Raw genomic sequence first — 17,145 nt, forward strand, 5'->3', positions numbered from 1 at the left:
GGAGGACCATATTTGTGAAAGACTACCAAGAAAAATATGAGAAAGAGAAAAGGGGAAATTGGTGGAGAAAATGGAATTAATTTGTTGCCATACTTTGCTCCAGAAAAGGTGAACAGCAGGACAAGTAAACAACATATGTTTAAGATCAGCCACCAAAGCCGAACAGGACCAACAGATAGACGGGATAGAAGAGTCAATGTGATGTAGTTTGCATGGGGTAATTAAAAGTCTATTGTATATAAAAAATAGAGTTTGGGTTGTATTTGCCGCTCTAGATGATTTCCTTATTTTGATCCAAATGTTATCCCAGGTGGAAAGAGGAAAACAGTCATCTAAATCTGATTCCCAAGCACACTCCACAGCAGACTTCACTCGATGAGCAGACGAATCTCGCAATATTTTGTAAATTTGAGAAGCAGATGGGGAAGAGTGTAAAAATGGTAAGGAAATGAGAGAAGAATTATATTGAATGGAAGTACCCGTAAGAGCATCAAAAGTAGCTTGAGCCGCCGTTATTAATAGAGTATATTTGGGATAAGAAGAGAGGGGGAGAGAGAAATGTTCTTGAAGAACAGAAAAGGGGATAAAAGAACCATCATGAAAAAGCTGATGAGTCCATTTAAGACCAAGAGATAACCAGTCACTCCAAAAAATAGATCTATTTTTAATTTTGATAAGAGAGTTATACCAAATAGGAGATTGTAAAAAACGAGCACGATCATCCAAGTTATGCAAAATATTAGGTTGAAAGGTCTTGCGAACATGTTGAAGGATGGGAAGAGAAAATTTCTTTGGAGCTTGCGACAATGAAACAAACTCTTCAAACGCAAAGGGATGAAAAAAGGAAGTTTCAACCTCTACCCACAAAGGACGGGAAGAAGGATCAGGAATATGATCAGAAAGGAAAGAGGTAGAGTGAGTGAGAAAAAAGGAAGTTTGATATGAGGAAAAGTCAGGAAAATTAACACCACCTAAATGTTTAGGAGATTTAAGTTTAAAAAAAAGACATTCTGGCAGTTTTGTTTTGCCATAAAAATTTAGATAATATGGAATAAATATTCTTGTAATAAAATTTGGGGATGTTAACTGGAAGATTCGATAAGAGAAATAAGACTACCGGAACCAACATCATTTTGATAGAATCTAATCTACCCCACCAAGATAAGAACAAGGGATGCCATTGTTTCGTAGAGGCAGTAAGAGCTGTTAGTAAATTTTTAAGGTTCAAAGCCACAGTATCCTTAATAAAAGGTGTAAACCAAAGACCAAGATATTTGATTTTATTTGGGCTCCAGTGGAAGGAAGAAGCTAAGAAATCAGCATGAAAACAGAATTTATTGAGAGGAAGGATTTCGCATTTGTCTACATTAAGCTTATAGCCAGACACTGATGCATAGTTCGAAACCTCTAATAAAAATGATGGGAGAGACGTATGAGGGTTCGAGAGAAATAACAGAATATCATCTGCGTACGCAGAGATCTTTAACTGTGTAGAACCATAAGGGAAGCCAGAAATATCAACGTTCATACGAATCTTAGTTAAGAAAGGTTCTAATGCTAAAATAAATAGGAGCGGAGAAAGCGGACAACCCTGCCGGACACCACGAAGAAGAGGAAAGGCGGAAGAGACAAGGCCATTGGCCAAAATAAAGGACCTAGGAGAAGAGTAGAGCATTGAGACATATGAAAGAAACTTAGGGCCAAAACCTAACCAAGAAAGGGAAGAAAAAATAAATTGCCAGTTGACTCTGTCAAAAGCTTTCTCAGCGTCCAGTGCAATAGCTGCCAATGACGTCTTATGAGAATGAGACTTACTTAAGACATTAAAGAAAAGACGGGTATTATCAGATAGATGACGCCCTTTGATAAAACCACATTGTTCTTTGGCGATTAATTGTGGAAGAATTTTTTCTAAACGAAGTGCAAGGATCTTGGCAAAAATTTTGTAATGTAGATTAATTAAGGAAATGGGCCTATAATTCTTACAAAAAGTGTGATCTTTACCATCCTTAGGGAGAAGACAAATAAGGGCTTCCTGAAAGGTGCCCTCAGATTGTTGAGACGCAATAAAGGATGAAAATAATTGATGAATTCTTGGAAGAAGTAGGGAGGAAAAATGAGAATAAAATTCTATAGTAAACCCATCGGGGCCAGGGGCTTTACCCCTCTTTAGAACTTGAATAGCCTCCAGAATATCTTTATGCGTGATATCAGCTTCTAAAGAGGAGAAGTCAACCTCTGAAGAGGAAGGTGGAGAAATGGAGGATAAATATCGAGTAATTTCAGACAAGACAGGAGAGGATTCAGGAGTATATAAACGTTGATAAAAATCCGTGAATTCAGCTAAAATATCCTCGTCTTTATGAACCACAACATTAGAGGAAGTAACAATGGATTCAATTTTAGTACGCTCTTTCTTAACTTTGAGGTATCTAGCTAAAAGATTACCGGCTTTATTTTGTGCGGTGTAGTATTTAGCACTAGACTTAAGTAAAAACAAATTGGCAGAGTCAGTAGAAATTTTATTAAAGGAAAGTTTAGCCTTAATAAGATCATCTAGGTCAGATTGTTTCTTAGAGAGATAAAAGGAGTGTTCTAATTTTTTAATTTGTGCGTTAAGCAAATGAATAGATTGAGAGGCTTTACGACGCTTACGGGCAACAAATGTAATAATGAAATCTCTAGAAGCGGCTTTAAATGTATCCCATATAAGGGAAGGGGTTAACTGAGATGAGTCATTGTCCTCAAAAAATGAAGAAGCAAAATCCATAAAAGCTGGTGTAAACTGTGGGTCCAATAAAAGAGAGTTATTAAACGTCCATCTCCTAGTGCCTTTCATGGGGGGGAGTAAATCTAGACTTAAAGAGACTGGGGCGTGATCAGAAAGTAAAATAGAACCTATGTCAGAGTGAGTAATGAGTTGAGTGAGGGCTTTGGAAATGAAAATATAATCTAATCGAGATTGGGAAGAGTGAGGAGGTGAGTAAAAAGTGCATTCTCGAAGAGTAGGGTGACAAAGCCTCCAAGAATCAACAAGAGCTCTTTGGGAAATAATGGAGGTAAACAAAGAATGCATGTGGGAGGGGGAGAACCTAGAATCAGATCTTCTGTCCAAAAAGGGGTCTATAACCATATTACAGTCACCACCCAAAATCAGATAATCATCAGTGTGTTGCATGAGCAGGGAAAGAATATGGGGCCAAAAGACTTTATCCGGAACAGTGGGAGCATAAATATTAATAATAGTCAGAGGGATTTTATTAATCAACAAAGAGACTGCTACCCGACTACCATCTGAATCATTATCTTGTTTGACAAGATGAACATCTAACCTCTTATGACATAAAATAGCGACTCCATTACGCTTCCCAGACCCAGGAGAGGCAAAAACATGACCAACCCAATGACGACGTAATTTAGGAATTTCAGTATCTTTAACATGAATTTCTTGTAATAACACAATATCCCCTTTTAAATTTGCTACATGAGACAAAACTCTTTGACGTTCAATAGGTGAACCAAGACCTTTAACATTCCAAGATAAAATATTCAAAGACATCTACAGATAAGGGAGAAAATGCAAATAGAAAGAAAACAGAAAAGCATGAATAATTAAAAACTGGGTAATAATCATTACATTTGTAGGAGAAGAAAAAACAGAACATTGCAGGAAGAAGAAATAGTACCAAATACAAAAAAGAAAGAAGATACATAACCAAGTAAATACAACTGAAGAACCGCCATAAACACATTATATTGAAAAGGCAAGGAAATCAGAGAATAAAGAAAGATTCGAAATTGAAGCAGGTGAAGAGAATGGGAATAAACGGATGGAAAGAAGAAGCAAAAAATAGATTGAAGTACATGGTTAAAAAGAAAGAGATAAAGAAAAAGAAAAGAACAAGAAGTAAGAATAAAGAGAAAAGAAGTGAAACAACGGTAACAAAAGAAGGGTATGATAAGCAAAAGAAGACAATAGAATAAAGAGAAGAGAACAACAAAGCAAAATAAACCAACTCCATAAACATAAGAACACATTAGCAAAAGACATACCACACGAGAACAAGAAAGAATGAGGGTGTTGGAACCACATCAGGGAAATGGGACGCCGAACGGGAAACCGCAGGACAACAACGACAGGAAGGACGTCATCCAGGAAGACTGAAGAAGATAACATACAGAGGCCCAAATATCCAAAACTAAAGAGAAAAAGACAAAATACATATATTAACAGTGTAGAACATTAGATCCAAAAACAGCAAAACAGCAAGCAATCTACATGAGGAAAACAACACAATTACAATCTGTCTGGATACATCCATAGAATCATGACGACATGTGTTCAAAAATTGTTGGAGAACAGCCGGGTCTTCATAAGATGTAGTCTTGTTGTTATACGTCACTTTAAAAAGGCAAGGATGAAAAAGGCCATATCTAGCATTGAGACTTCGAAGAGCAGGCCTCATTTCCAGGAACCTTTTCCGACGATCTGCAGTCACTTTGGCATAATCCTGAGTAAAAAATAGATTGGAGCCATGCCAAGAAATCTTTCCTTTTTGTTTGGCAGCTTGGAGTACCTTGAGCAAGTCAGTATATTCCAGAAAATATAAGATAACACCTCTAGGTCTCGTTGAAGAGGAGGAAGAGGCAGACATCCGGCCCAAACGATGAGCGCGTTGAATGTTCAAAGGAGGAGATTCAGGAAGACCAAGAAGAGAAGGTAAAAATGAGAGTGGATTAGAACCTTCAAGACCTTCAAACAAACCATAAATACGCTGGTTATTGCGCCTATTGCGGTTTTCCAATTGTTCAACTTGTTGTTTAAGATGATCAATCTCTGTATGTAAAATGGGGACTTGATGCATGGTCTCCTCTGACGCATCAACTCTTTGTTCAAGGACCACAACTCTCTGGATGGTGTGAGACCAATTGTCTTCAAGGCTTTGTAAGCGCAAATTAGTTTCCTCCATATAGGGCTTCAGAGCACGAATTTCATCAAGGAGAAGCTCCATAGAGATTGAAGAGGGTGGATTAGTAGGAGAAGGAGGATTCGTTTTTACCCTTTTGCCGGAAGTAGAAGCCGCAGGTAACTTGGAAAGTTGTTTGGGGAGAGTGCCCGCCGAAGAGGGGGCTTTAGAGTCAGAGGACTCCGGGGGAGCTTCATCCATATTATCACGTAGGACATTAAAAGGGTTATTATCAGCCAATGGAGGGGAGATAGTTTGGTGAGCCCCACTACGAGCACCACGCGGCATTGCCATGAAGAGAAGGAAAACAAAGTCCCTTTTGGTAATGGTACAGAGGGTCACAAGGAAAGAAGGTTCGAATAGCAATAATTGTCAAAGTTAGAGGAATTCCACAAAGAAGCGTTGAAGGAATGAAAAAATAAAAATGAGGAAAAAGGAGGCTGCAGAAGGTACTCCAATAACCATTACAAAGAAGTCCAGAGAATTTGTAACCCAATTGAGGAAAAAACCTTTGTGCATATGTTAATAGCAGAAATCCTGAAGAGAATGGCATTGATAATAAGGCAACGAGTGTGTCAGGAAAATAACATCACAGAAAACAAAATGGCGGCCGCTGCTCTGACTGACTGCATTTGACGATATAAAATCACCTTAACGGCATGGAAATTCTCCGCGACTCATCCCAGCGGTGGCTGAGGTATTCCGACGCTTGAAATGCCGTTTTCCGCGGTCCGATACCGAGAAAAAGAAGCCTGGAGACTCCCTGCTGCCTACGTTGCTGCGGAGCTCCCGAAAACGGCGGCCATTTCCAATGGCTCCGAAGCCACGCCCCCCCGTGTGTGTGTTTCAGTCTGCATGTCAGAATTTTTTTATGAAATAGAAGAGGATTTGAGAAGTCAAAATGTGCCCTAATTTTTCTTTCTGCAGCACTAATCATAATTTCTATGGCAAAATGAACCCCCTCATTTTGTTCCTTTGTAAATTAAATGTTTTAAGTGTTACCACTTTATTCCATTCAAGATGGCTTCAGGTGTGCCATACTTTTGTCATAAGTAAGACTGTTAGCGCTCTAGTTGTTCGTTAGAACACTCTGGGACATTCTGTCATTGGGCTATAATTGGGCTACATCTGGGTGATATTTGGGCTACATTTGGGCTCTTTTGTCTCTGGTGGCCATTTTGGGAGACTTATTTGTTATGATGTTTCCTAATTTCCTCATTTACTACAGTCTCCTCAGTAGGAAATACTTTCAGGTTTTTTACTTTGATTCCATCAAGAAGGCATTCAGATGTGTCACAAATTTGCCATGAATTCAGAATGTTAGCACTCTAGTTGCTTATTAGATCAGTGTAGTAAAGCTACTGCTCACCAGGGAAGACTGCTGCTGGTATTGAAAGTGCATGTTTCAGTCTGCATGTCAGAATTTTTTAATGAAATAGAAGAGGATTTGAGAAGTCACTCAAATGTGCCCTAATTTTTCTTTCTGCAGCACTAATCATACTTTCTATGGCAAAATGAACCCCCTCATTTTGTTCCTTTTTAAATTAAATGTTTTAAGAGTTACCACTTTATTCCAACCAAGATGGCTTCAGGTGTGCCATACGTTTGTCATAAGTAGGACTGTTAGCGCTCTAGTTGTTCTTTAGAACACTCTGGGAAGCTGCAGTTGAACACAAAGGAATCAACTGACAGTCTCTGCCCTTGTTGGATGTACATGTTTTACTGAGAATGTCAGACTTCATTCTCACATGACTGAGAAAGATAATGTGAATTTACAGAAAATATGCTCTCAGTTTAGCTTATAGATCACCTTCCAAACCTCTGTGGGAAAAGCATGAGAAAATAGTTTTCTCTCAAACATGATTCATGATATCATAGCAGAAGGCTTTTTCACATGGTAAAATCACCTTAGAACATACCACAATTCCTAAAATGAGTATGGTACCATCAACAAATGATTTATAAGTCTTAAAACCTTCTATTAACTGCAATGCTTTTCAATGAGGTGCTATCATGTATATTGAGATCTGATTGGCTGTCATTACTTCATCCAAGAAGTGTTGGCAGCCATCTTGGAACCAATATACATAATAGCACCTCATTAAAAAGCATTGGTAGTACAACCATACATGCCAGATTCAGCCAGGAAACGTCCAATGTTTTTAAGCTCAAATGGGCTTTATTTGTTCTGTCTCCTGTCTACAATCTCCTCTTTTTCAATGTAACTCAAAGGGGAAAATCAATACCCCAGTTTTTTTTTCAAAATCTCCCTCTTACCAAGTTCAAAATGTTCGCAAGTATGGTACATTGGATCATGGAAGGAAATAGGGTAGGGACATGGACTCGGATAACAGAGGACAGGAGGGACATGGAGAGGTGCACCAAACTGACCCTGCAGGGCAGGCATCAGGGTTTGCAGCAGCACAATACACCACACAGGGCATGCGGGACGGGAGTGCAGCACAAAAATCCATAGAAAGCAAGAGGGAGGGGACAGGACCATGCACATGGACAACAGAGAACAGAGGGTAAAGAGGCAATGGTAGCTAGCTGACCATAATGGACAGACAGGAGAGAAAGCTGCAGCATAACAGACCATAAAGGGCAGGAGGGACGGATCAGGGGCATTACAATGGAACAGACAATCCAGGAGGGAATGAGTAGGGGTCTGCACATGTAAACAGAGGGCTTGGGGCAAGGGGGCAGGGCAGGAGCAGCAAGATAGCCATGGAGGTCAGGCAGGATGGGCACTAGAAGCAAGACACACCATGAAGAGCAACCGTGAGACTGTGATGGCATACACACAGACCATGGAGGGAAGGTGGGAGGGGGTCAGGGGCAGCTAACTGACCACACAGGGAAGGTGGGAGGGGCCATGGCAGCACAGAAGACCATGCATGGCAAGTGGGAGGGTTAGTGGCAGCACAATGGCTATGATGGGCAAGAAGGAGGGTGCAGGGGCATGCACAAAGGACGATGGAGGATAGAAGGGAGGGTCAGGACCTGTGCACAGAAAAGAAAGTTCAGGGGAAGGGGCCTCACAACAGACCGCATGGGGCAGGCAGGAGGAGCAGTTGCAGCACAACAGACCAGGGAGGGCAGAAGGGTGTGGCAGTACAATGGACCATGTAGGACAGGAGGAAGAGGATAGGGGCATGGCATGTGGACAGGCAGGGTGGAGGTGGCAGGGACAGGTTCCAGTCATCTGACAATGCTAGGCAGGTGGCAGGGGAAAGGCAGCTCAACAGAACACTCAGAGTAGATAGGAGTGGCAGGTCCATGGAACATGGTGGGCAAAAAGGATGGAGCAGGGGCATGCACAAAGACATCGGAGGGCAGGGGGAAGGAGAATAGGGGCAGCAAGCTAAGCACAGAGTTTAAGCAGGAGGTCAATGATGGGGCATAGAATTGGGCAATGGAGGGCAGGAGGAGTGGACTGGTACATTATACTAAATTGAGGGCAGTGGCAGCACATCAGACCATGCATGGCAGGAGGGAGGAGGCTAGTCCATGGATTCACACAACAGAGGATAGGGAGGAGGGGGATGGGGCAGCAAGCTAACTGTTCAGAGAAGGCGGGTATAAGGAACTTTATTGTTTTTAAAACGTGTGTCTGTGCGAACTACTTAAAATATGAACAAGTATGCAGCATAATCTCACTTTTATTCAGGAAGAAGAGGACGCTTGTGACTGTGACTCCGGGCTCACTTGGCAGAAACACCCCCTGACCCTCCACCCCCTATCGCAAAATGTAATGCCTGTGAAAAGGGTAGGTGAACACAGTGTTATATAGAACATAGTCCTGAGAGCACGATTGAAAATGAAAACTAGATATAGTGTATGGTATAAACTATGCACCAAAAAGTGTGATATAAGATGAACTGGGCGTGAAATATAATATGCAATACATTGTGCGCAATGACAGATTCATTGGAGAGTGCGAGATAGCACAGGCACTAGCGCGTGCTATGCGATATGCGCCTTGGAGTGTAATATGCACAGGGCAGTGTTGTGTAACATAACTAGTCTCTAAAGTTGTAATATAAAATATGTGCTGGGGAGTGTAACGTTGCATATGCACTGTGACAAAGATATGGATCCCAGAGTGTAATATGTATGGCATAGCACTGTGCGTTATAACATAGGCATCGAGGAAGGCACGTTAGATGGGGCAATATAACCTGTGCGAAGACAAGTGTGGCATGACACATTCACGGGGTGGTGTTACAGTGCACATGGGCTAGAGAGTGTCATAGCATATGCACTAGCTAGTGGAATACAACACAGAGGTGTGTGGCACTCAGCAGGCAATGGTGGGTGTAACACAGCATTGGGCTCTGCCAGGAGCGTGCTGTGACTCTCAAGTGATGTTCGTCCCCTTTCCAGAGAGTAAAATAAAAAGTATTACACATCCGGCAGTGGATGTGTGATTTATTAACCGTGAGGGGGGTTTCTGGCATAGTTTTGGTCGAATTTTTGTCGAATCCCCTTTGAATGGCTTGGTGTGCATGTGTATTAAATGTGCCTGTCATTAGCTACCCATGTTTGTATAAATAAACGACAAGGGTGTCTACTGGGATTAGGCACGGTAGGGCATCAGACATGTCAGAGCTTCACTAGTGGTGTAAATACATTCCACGTGGATCCATTGTATGCATAGTCACCTTTTAATGAATATCACGCAAATCGTCATGGTGATAGGTACGTACGGTTTGTCCAGTATGTCCTAGGTGTGTCTATAAATATATCTTTTTTTAAAATAATAAAAAGCAGTGGCCGGCCCTGGGGATTGGGGTCAAAAAAATATAATTAGGAGACAGGCCCTGGGGGATGGGGTCATCAGGGCCAATAAATTAGAATAAGAAGGGGAACCACACAGCCCCCCTTCTTAAAAAATTTAAATAAATAAAAGACTGGCATCGTGCCGGAGGCCACGCCCCCTCCTTGCAGCACTCTGCAAACGCGCCCCCTGGCGAGTTGTAAGTTGGAGAATTACTTCCTCTTCACTACTGAGGGTCCCTGAGGGCCAACTAGCCCAACAGGCATCTCCAGTATGCGCCAGGGAGCTGCGCTGCAGACAGGTGTTCTGAAGCCAAGCCCCTTTTTACACCTCTCTGCAACGCAGCTCTGTGGCGCTTACTGGAGGTACCTAGTGGTCTAGTTTGACCCTAGGGACCCTTAGGATTCAAGGGGACTTAATCTCTCAACTTAGAACAGCCACAGGGCGCGTTTACACAGTGGTGAAGGGAGGGGACGGGGCCTGAGGTGACGTGTGCAAACACGCACTATGGCACGTTTTAATTGGGGATATAATTTCCCTTCAATACTGAGGGCCACCAAGTGCTTCCAGTAAGCGCCACTGAGCTGCATTTCAGAGAGGTGTAAGTTGGAGAATTACTTCCTCTTTACTACTGAGGGACCCTGAGGGCCAACTAGCCCAACAGGCATCTCCAGTATGCGCCAGGGAGCTGCGCTGCAGACAGGTGGTCCAGGCCGTGCCACTTTTTACACCTCTCTGCAACGCAGCTCTGTGGCACTTACTGGAGGTACCTAGTGGGCTAGTTGGACCCTAGGGACCCTCAGGATTCAAATGAACTTAATCTCCCAACTAAAAACGGACACAGGGCGTGTTTACACAGTGTGAAGGGAGGGGACGGGGCATGAGTTAACGTGTGCAAAAACGCCCTGTGGCCTGTTTTAAGAGGTCGTTTTAATCCCCCTGCCCTATTATATACTAGGGGCTTACAGAAGAGGTCATGCTAATCACAGGGGGACCCCAACGCATAATGTTCCCTAGTGTATGTAGGTGTTTTCACTGTATTCTAAGTGTCTTTTAACATAGCACTGGCTCTAGGACTGGTTAGTCAGACTCAGTTACCACCAGTATCCGTCTGAAAAAGTTGAGGGTACGGGATGATTTTGCAACAAGGCTTCTTTCTGCTCTTCTTTTTGTTCTTTCTACACGTTATCCTTCTTCCTGCACTTTTCTTCGTCTTTGATGACTTCTGTTGCTTCTTTCTGCACTTATTTTTTTTCTTTCTGTGCATTTTTTCTTCTTTCTTCACATGCCTATCTCTGTAGGCATAGTTAGAAATTAGCATTTAAAAAACCTTTGAAATTCAGAGAAAAAACAATAGGTTTCAGGCACGTTATAGTGAGGAATTAGCATTTCAAAAACCTCAGAAATTCACTGAAAAAACCATAGGTTTCAGGGGTGTTATAGTTAGCTGGACTTGTCACTTGTACAAAACCATTGAAATTTCCCCGTTATAGTTAGTTCAGCTAACTATAACTCGTGCGCCCGCAATGCACTACTGATGACGTCACATATTACATCACTCATGACATGGTCACTGACATCACTCATGACATCACCGATGACATCTCAAATGACATCACTGATGACATCACTGATGACATCATCCTTGTGATAGAGTGGCAGACCTCCTCTCACCCTAATATAACCTTTGATACACACATTCAAAAATAGAGACTAAAATTTTCAAAACAATGGACATACCAATACCAGTTACAACAACCTCTTCAGTAATTCTAAGATCCACATACACATCCACTCATTCACTAACAGTCCTATACAGTCACTCATACATGTACTTACTCATCATATGTACTCATACACCTATACATCCTGTTACACAATGCCACTCATCCATAGAGTTACTCACACACATAGTCACTCATGCTAATAAAGAATCAAACATACATTTACTTGCATATACAGTTATACACACACCAGCACACTTACTTCTACGGAAACTTACACATACTTAGTCTTTTAAACAATCACTTATAGAAACACATACTTATTCATACAGGAACTCTTTCAATCTCTCACTCTCACATATACTCACTTATATACACCAATAGTCACATATACTAGTTTAAAACATATGTAGTTACTCATAAAGACACTATCGAGACAGTCATTCACTCACTAACACACCATACACACACTCATCCACCCATACAGTCCTGCACACATGCTGTCTTCAACACATACAAACAGTGAGTCACTCATTCATGCAGGTATGCACTATGTAATACCCCCCACCGAACCATGCAGACACTCAGACTGATACTCAAAAAACCAACTAATAACCTATATAGACACCCATGTAGCTACTCACCAACCCATGCAGCCACTTATACACAAAGTGAGAGACTGATACAGATATTTACATATTTAAACATTACTCACTAAGCCATGTATTCACTATGATACACTTAATCAGTCAGTTACACAATCAATTTTTCAAAAACAAATCATCCATTTAGACACTTATATACCCATTTATTCTTCCATCGACCTTGAGATATACATATATAAAACATATTTAATTTTCAGAAAAACACACATTCACTGGATGTTGTCATCAGTGATGTAATTTGAGATGTCATCGGTTATGTCATGAGTGATGTCACTGACCATGTCATGAGTGATGTAATATGTGACGTCATCAGCAATGCTTTGCGGGCGTGCGAGTTATAGTTAGCTGAACTAACTATAACAGGGAAATTTCAATGGTTTTGTAAAAGTGAAAAGTCCAGCTAACTATAACACCCCTGAAACCTATGGTTTTCTCAGTGAATATATATATATATATATATATATATATATATATTACCTACTGGCGGTCGCCAGTAGGTAGTTATAGTTAGGACCCTGTTTCCATAGGAAAACCGCAACATTCTATTTTGAATAACTTTGGCGCCGGTCGACGAATCCTCGCGAAGTTTTCAAAATAGGTGGGGTGCTACGCTCCGCTCCTACCCTGAAAGTCTCGGGGGGATTCGTCAAGCGGGGGCTGAGATAAAAGGGGGGTCCCAAAACGCGTTTTTCCCATGCATTTTTCCATAGGACCTTTAGACACAGCTACAGCCCGAACGGCTGAACAGAGATACTTGAAATTTGGCAGAGAGGTAGTCATCAGGTCAAGGAAGTGCCTATTGTAGGTTTGGTGTAAATCTGTTCAGTAGATTCTGAGAAAATAGCCTTTAAATCAATATATATATCTGAGCCAGCTTACGGTGCGCTTACGGTGCGCTTACCGTACGCGTACGGTGGCGTGCGCGAGCGCGATTCTGATTGGCTGTTAGATCTTAGTAAACATTCGAATCGGTCGAAACCAGGAAGCGGCGGCCGCCATTTCGTGTGTTTCACTCAGAAAAAAAAGGGTGATATCTTGAAAAGGGGGCAAGGGAGAGAGTTACAGACCCCCTAACATTTGTAAAGGGGTCAAAGAAGGACAGAAAAGTACAAAGAAAACATTTATTGATTTAAAAAAAAATCGCGGGGTACGCGTACGGTAAGCTCAACGTACGCGTACGGTAGAAAAAAAAAGAAAAAAAAAGAAATGAAATTCAGATTTAAGAGTTTAGATATTAGGGGGCTCTAAAAAGAGCCGTTGTGTTTATGAAGTGATTTGAGTTTTTAGTGGTACCTACAAGTAAGTACCGATGCAGAGTCTAAGGTTCAAGAGGAAGACTCTGTTCCCTTCATCATTGAAGTGCACACCATCTCCTCTATAAATGTCTTGCATGTCGTAACGCAAGTTGTTGTGGTAAATGGAACCCACACCATAGTCTCTGAGGAAAGCAGAAACAGATTTGTTGACGTGCTTTCTTGCTTTGTCAATCTGCGGACAAAAATGATTGGACCAGTTCCATTTTTGCCTTTGGCATATGTTAGAAAAGACAAAAGCAGTTTTAGGGAAAAGTGAAAACAGTTGTGCAAAGGTGTCCTTCATAAGCATTTCCAGACCTACCCCAGTCAAAGTGCCTAGGTCATTGCCACCACAGTGCACTATTATGAGGTCAGGGTGTTGGATTTGCATGAAGGATTTCACCAATGGCATCAATTGGTGCCACTTTAACCCTCTCTGACCAATCCATTTAATGTCTACATTTGGCAAAGCAAGGTCTCTCACCATATCTGTTTTCTCTGCATACTTTTCACTCCAGAAGACATAGCTGTGCCCTACAATCCACACTGTGAACATCTTCAAAGGAGAAATGGATGCACTCAGGAGGTGAAATTCAGTAGAATGGTAAAAAGAAATGAAAGACAGTTTGGAAATGGAGGCATACATATTTTTTTATAAAAAAAAGAACTGATTGGCTGTTTCATACCATTCTAGAATAAAAACTAGGCTGTATGTGTAAATTAATAGAAGCATGTTTTGTATTGGTACAGAAAAATGTGTTACCAAAGAACAGTACTATGGATTTGCTGTTAGGTTTGAAAAGTCAAGCACTCTTGCTCTGTGGAATTGAAACATTGTTTGGTGAACTTCTGACCTAACTCCACACAGCAGTGTTCCATGAGCTGTTGCTATGGTAGCAGGCAGAAGTCAAGTTGGGGGAAGGGTACTAGGCAGAAGTCAAGTTGGGGGAAGGGTACTTTTGGAAAAGGGTTGGTTTTCAACCAATAGAAATGTGTGATTACATTTGAAAAAAGGGGGAAGCACTGAGATTTGAAATTAACATGTATATGTGTGGAAAAAGAGAGGGAAAGTTTGCCATTATCTGGTTCTGCTGAGAGGAGAGAGGTGTAAAGAACAGAGATCCTGGCTCTGATAATCTGCTGTTTGAGTGCCACATTTCTTTCACAACTAACTAATTTTAAAGGTGAGTTTAGAGTTTGAGAGGGGATGTATATGGTAAATTAAGAAATGAATAATAGAAATGGAATTCCTTTTGTTGAAGTTGTGTTTATCATTTTCTGTTTTGGGAGAAATTTAAATGTGAGGAACATGTAAAATATTATGGACTATGTTTTCACGATAAATTAAGGTGTACTGGTAAAAATAAGGAATATTTTAAGGGTTTGAGGTTGCACTCAGTAATGCAAGTACATACAGCATCAGTAAGGCTGGTTGCCCTTGCTGGAGTGTAGGCAGTCACCCAGGTTACAAATGGTGCTGGTTTGAAAAAGCAGTTTGGACATGTGCTGTTTTCAGAATCTGAAAAGTGGATTCAAAATGTGTCAGTCTGTAAAAGTACTTATCACTTGCCAAAAAAAAGAAAAGTAAGTGTGCTTTCAAATTGGCAAAGAAATTTCGTTTTGTGACTAATGTGAAAACATGACTCTGTGTGCAAAGAGGAATTACAGGCAGAGATTTATTGCGTATTGCTCTGGTGATTTCACAGTTGCATTAGATGGAAAGGGGGAGCCATTTTTTTTGTGTAGAAGCAGACTCTTAGCACACACCCAGCTGCTTATCCTCTGGTATCATGCACAGTATTCACAACCGAGTGGGGTTTGAGGTTTCAGTCAGTAATGCAAATACATTCAGCATCACTAAGGCTGGTTGCCCTTGCTGGAGTGTAGTCAGTCACCCAGGTTACATATGGTGCTGGTCTGAAAAAGCAGTTTGGACATGTGCTTTTTTAAGAATCTAAAAAGTGGATTCAAAATGTGTCAGTCTGTAAAAGTGTTTATCACTTGCCAAAAAAAAGAGTAGTAAGTGTGCTTTCAAATTGGCAAAGAAATTTCGTTTTGTGACTAATGTGAAAACATGACTCTGTGTGCAAAGAGGAATAACAGGCAGAGATTTATTGCGTATTGCTCTGGTGATTTCACAGTTGCATTAAATGGAAAGGGTGAGCCATTTTTTTTGTGTAGAAGCAGACTCTTAGCACACACCCAGCTGCTTATCCTCTGGTATCATGCACAGTATTCACAACCGAGTGGGGTTTGAGGTTTCAGTCAGTAATGCAAATACATTTAGCATCACTAAGGCTGGTTGCCCTTGCTGGAGTGTAGTCAGTCACCCAGGTTACACATGGTGCTGGTCTGAAAAAGCAGTTTGGACATGTGCTTTTTTAAGAATCTAAAAAGTGGATTCAAAATGTGTCAGTCTGTAAAAGTGTTTATCACTTGCCAAAAAAAAGAGTAGTAAGTGTGCTTTCAAATTGGCAAAGAAATTTCGTTTTGTGACTAATATGAAAACATGACTCTGTGTGCAAAGAGGAATTACAGGCAGAGATTTATTGCGTATTGCTCTGGTGATTTCACAGTTGCATTAGATGGAAAGGGGGAGCCATTTTTTTGTATGCAGAAGCAGACTCTTAGCACACAGCCAGCTGCTTATCCTGTGGTATCATGCACAGTAATCACAACCGAGTGGGGTTTGAGGTTTCAGTCAGTAATGCAAATACATTCAGCATCACTAAGGCTGGTTGCCCTTGCTGGAGTGTAGTCAGTCACCCAGGTTACATATGGTGCTGGTCTGAAAAAGCAGTTTGGACATGTGCTTTTTTAAGAATCTGAAAAGTGGATTCAAAATGTGTCAGTCTGTAAAAGTACTTATCACTTGCCAAAAAAAGAAAAGTAAGTGTGCTTTCAAATTGGCAAAGAAATTTCGTTTTGTGACTAATGTGAAAACATGACTCTGTGTGCAAAGAGGAATTACAGGCAGAGATTTATTGTGTATTGCTCTGGTGATTTCACAGTTGCATTAGATGGAAAGGGGGAGCCATTTTTTTTGTGTAGAAGCAGACTCTTAGCACACACCCAGCTGCTTATCCTCTGGAATCATGCACAGTATTCACAACCGAGTGGGGTTTGAGGTTTCAGTCAGTAATGCAAATACATTCAGCATCACTAAGGCTGGTTGCCCTTGCTGGAGTGTAGTCAGTCACCCAGGTTACACATGGTGCTGGTCTGAAAAAGCAGTTTGGACATGTGCTTTTTTAAGAATCTAAAAAGTGGATTCAAAATGTGTCAGTCTGTAAAAGTGTTTATCACTTGCCAAAAAAAAGAAAAGTAAGTGTGCTTTCAAATTGGCAAAGAAATTTCGTTTCGTGACTAATGTGAAAACATGACTCTGTGTGCAAATAGGAATTACAGGCAGAGATTTATTGCGTATTGCTCTGGTGATTTCACAGTTGCATTAGATGGAAAGGGGGAGCCATTTTTTTGTGTAGAAGCAGACTCTTAGCACACACCCAGCTGTTTATCCTCTGGAATCATGCACAGTATTCACAACTGAGTGGGGTTTGAGGTTGCAGTCAGTAATGCAAATACATACAGCATCAGTAAGGCTGGTTGCCCTTGCTGGAGTGTAGGCAGTCACTCAGGTTACACATGGTGCTGGTCTGAAAAAGCAGTTTGGACATGTGATGTTTTCAGAATCTGAAAAGTGGATTCAAGATG

The sequence above is a fragment of the Triturus cristatus genome, chromosome 2_2 (genome assembly GCF_964204655.1).
Source record: "Triturus cristatus chromosome 2_2, aTriCri1.1, whole genome shotgun sequence".
Classification (NCBI taxonomy): domain Eukaryota; kingdom Metazoa; phylum Chordata; class Amphibia; order Caudata; family Salamandridae; genus Triturus; species Triturus cristatus.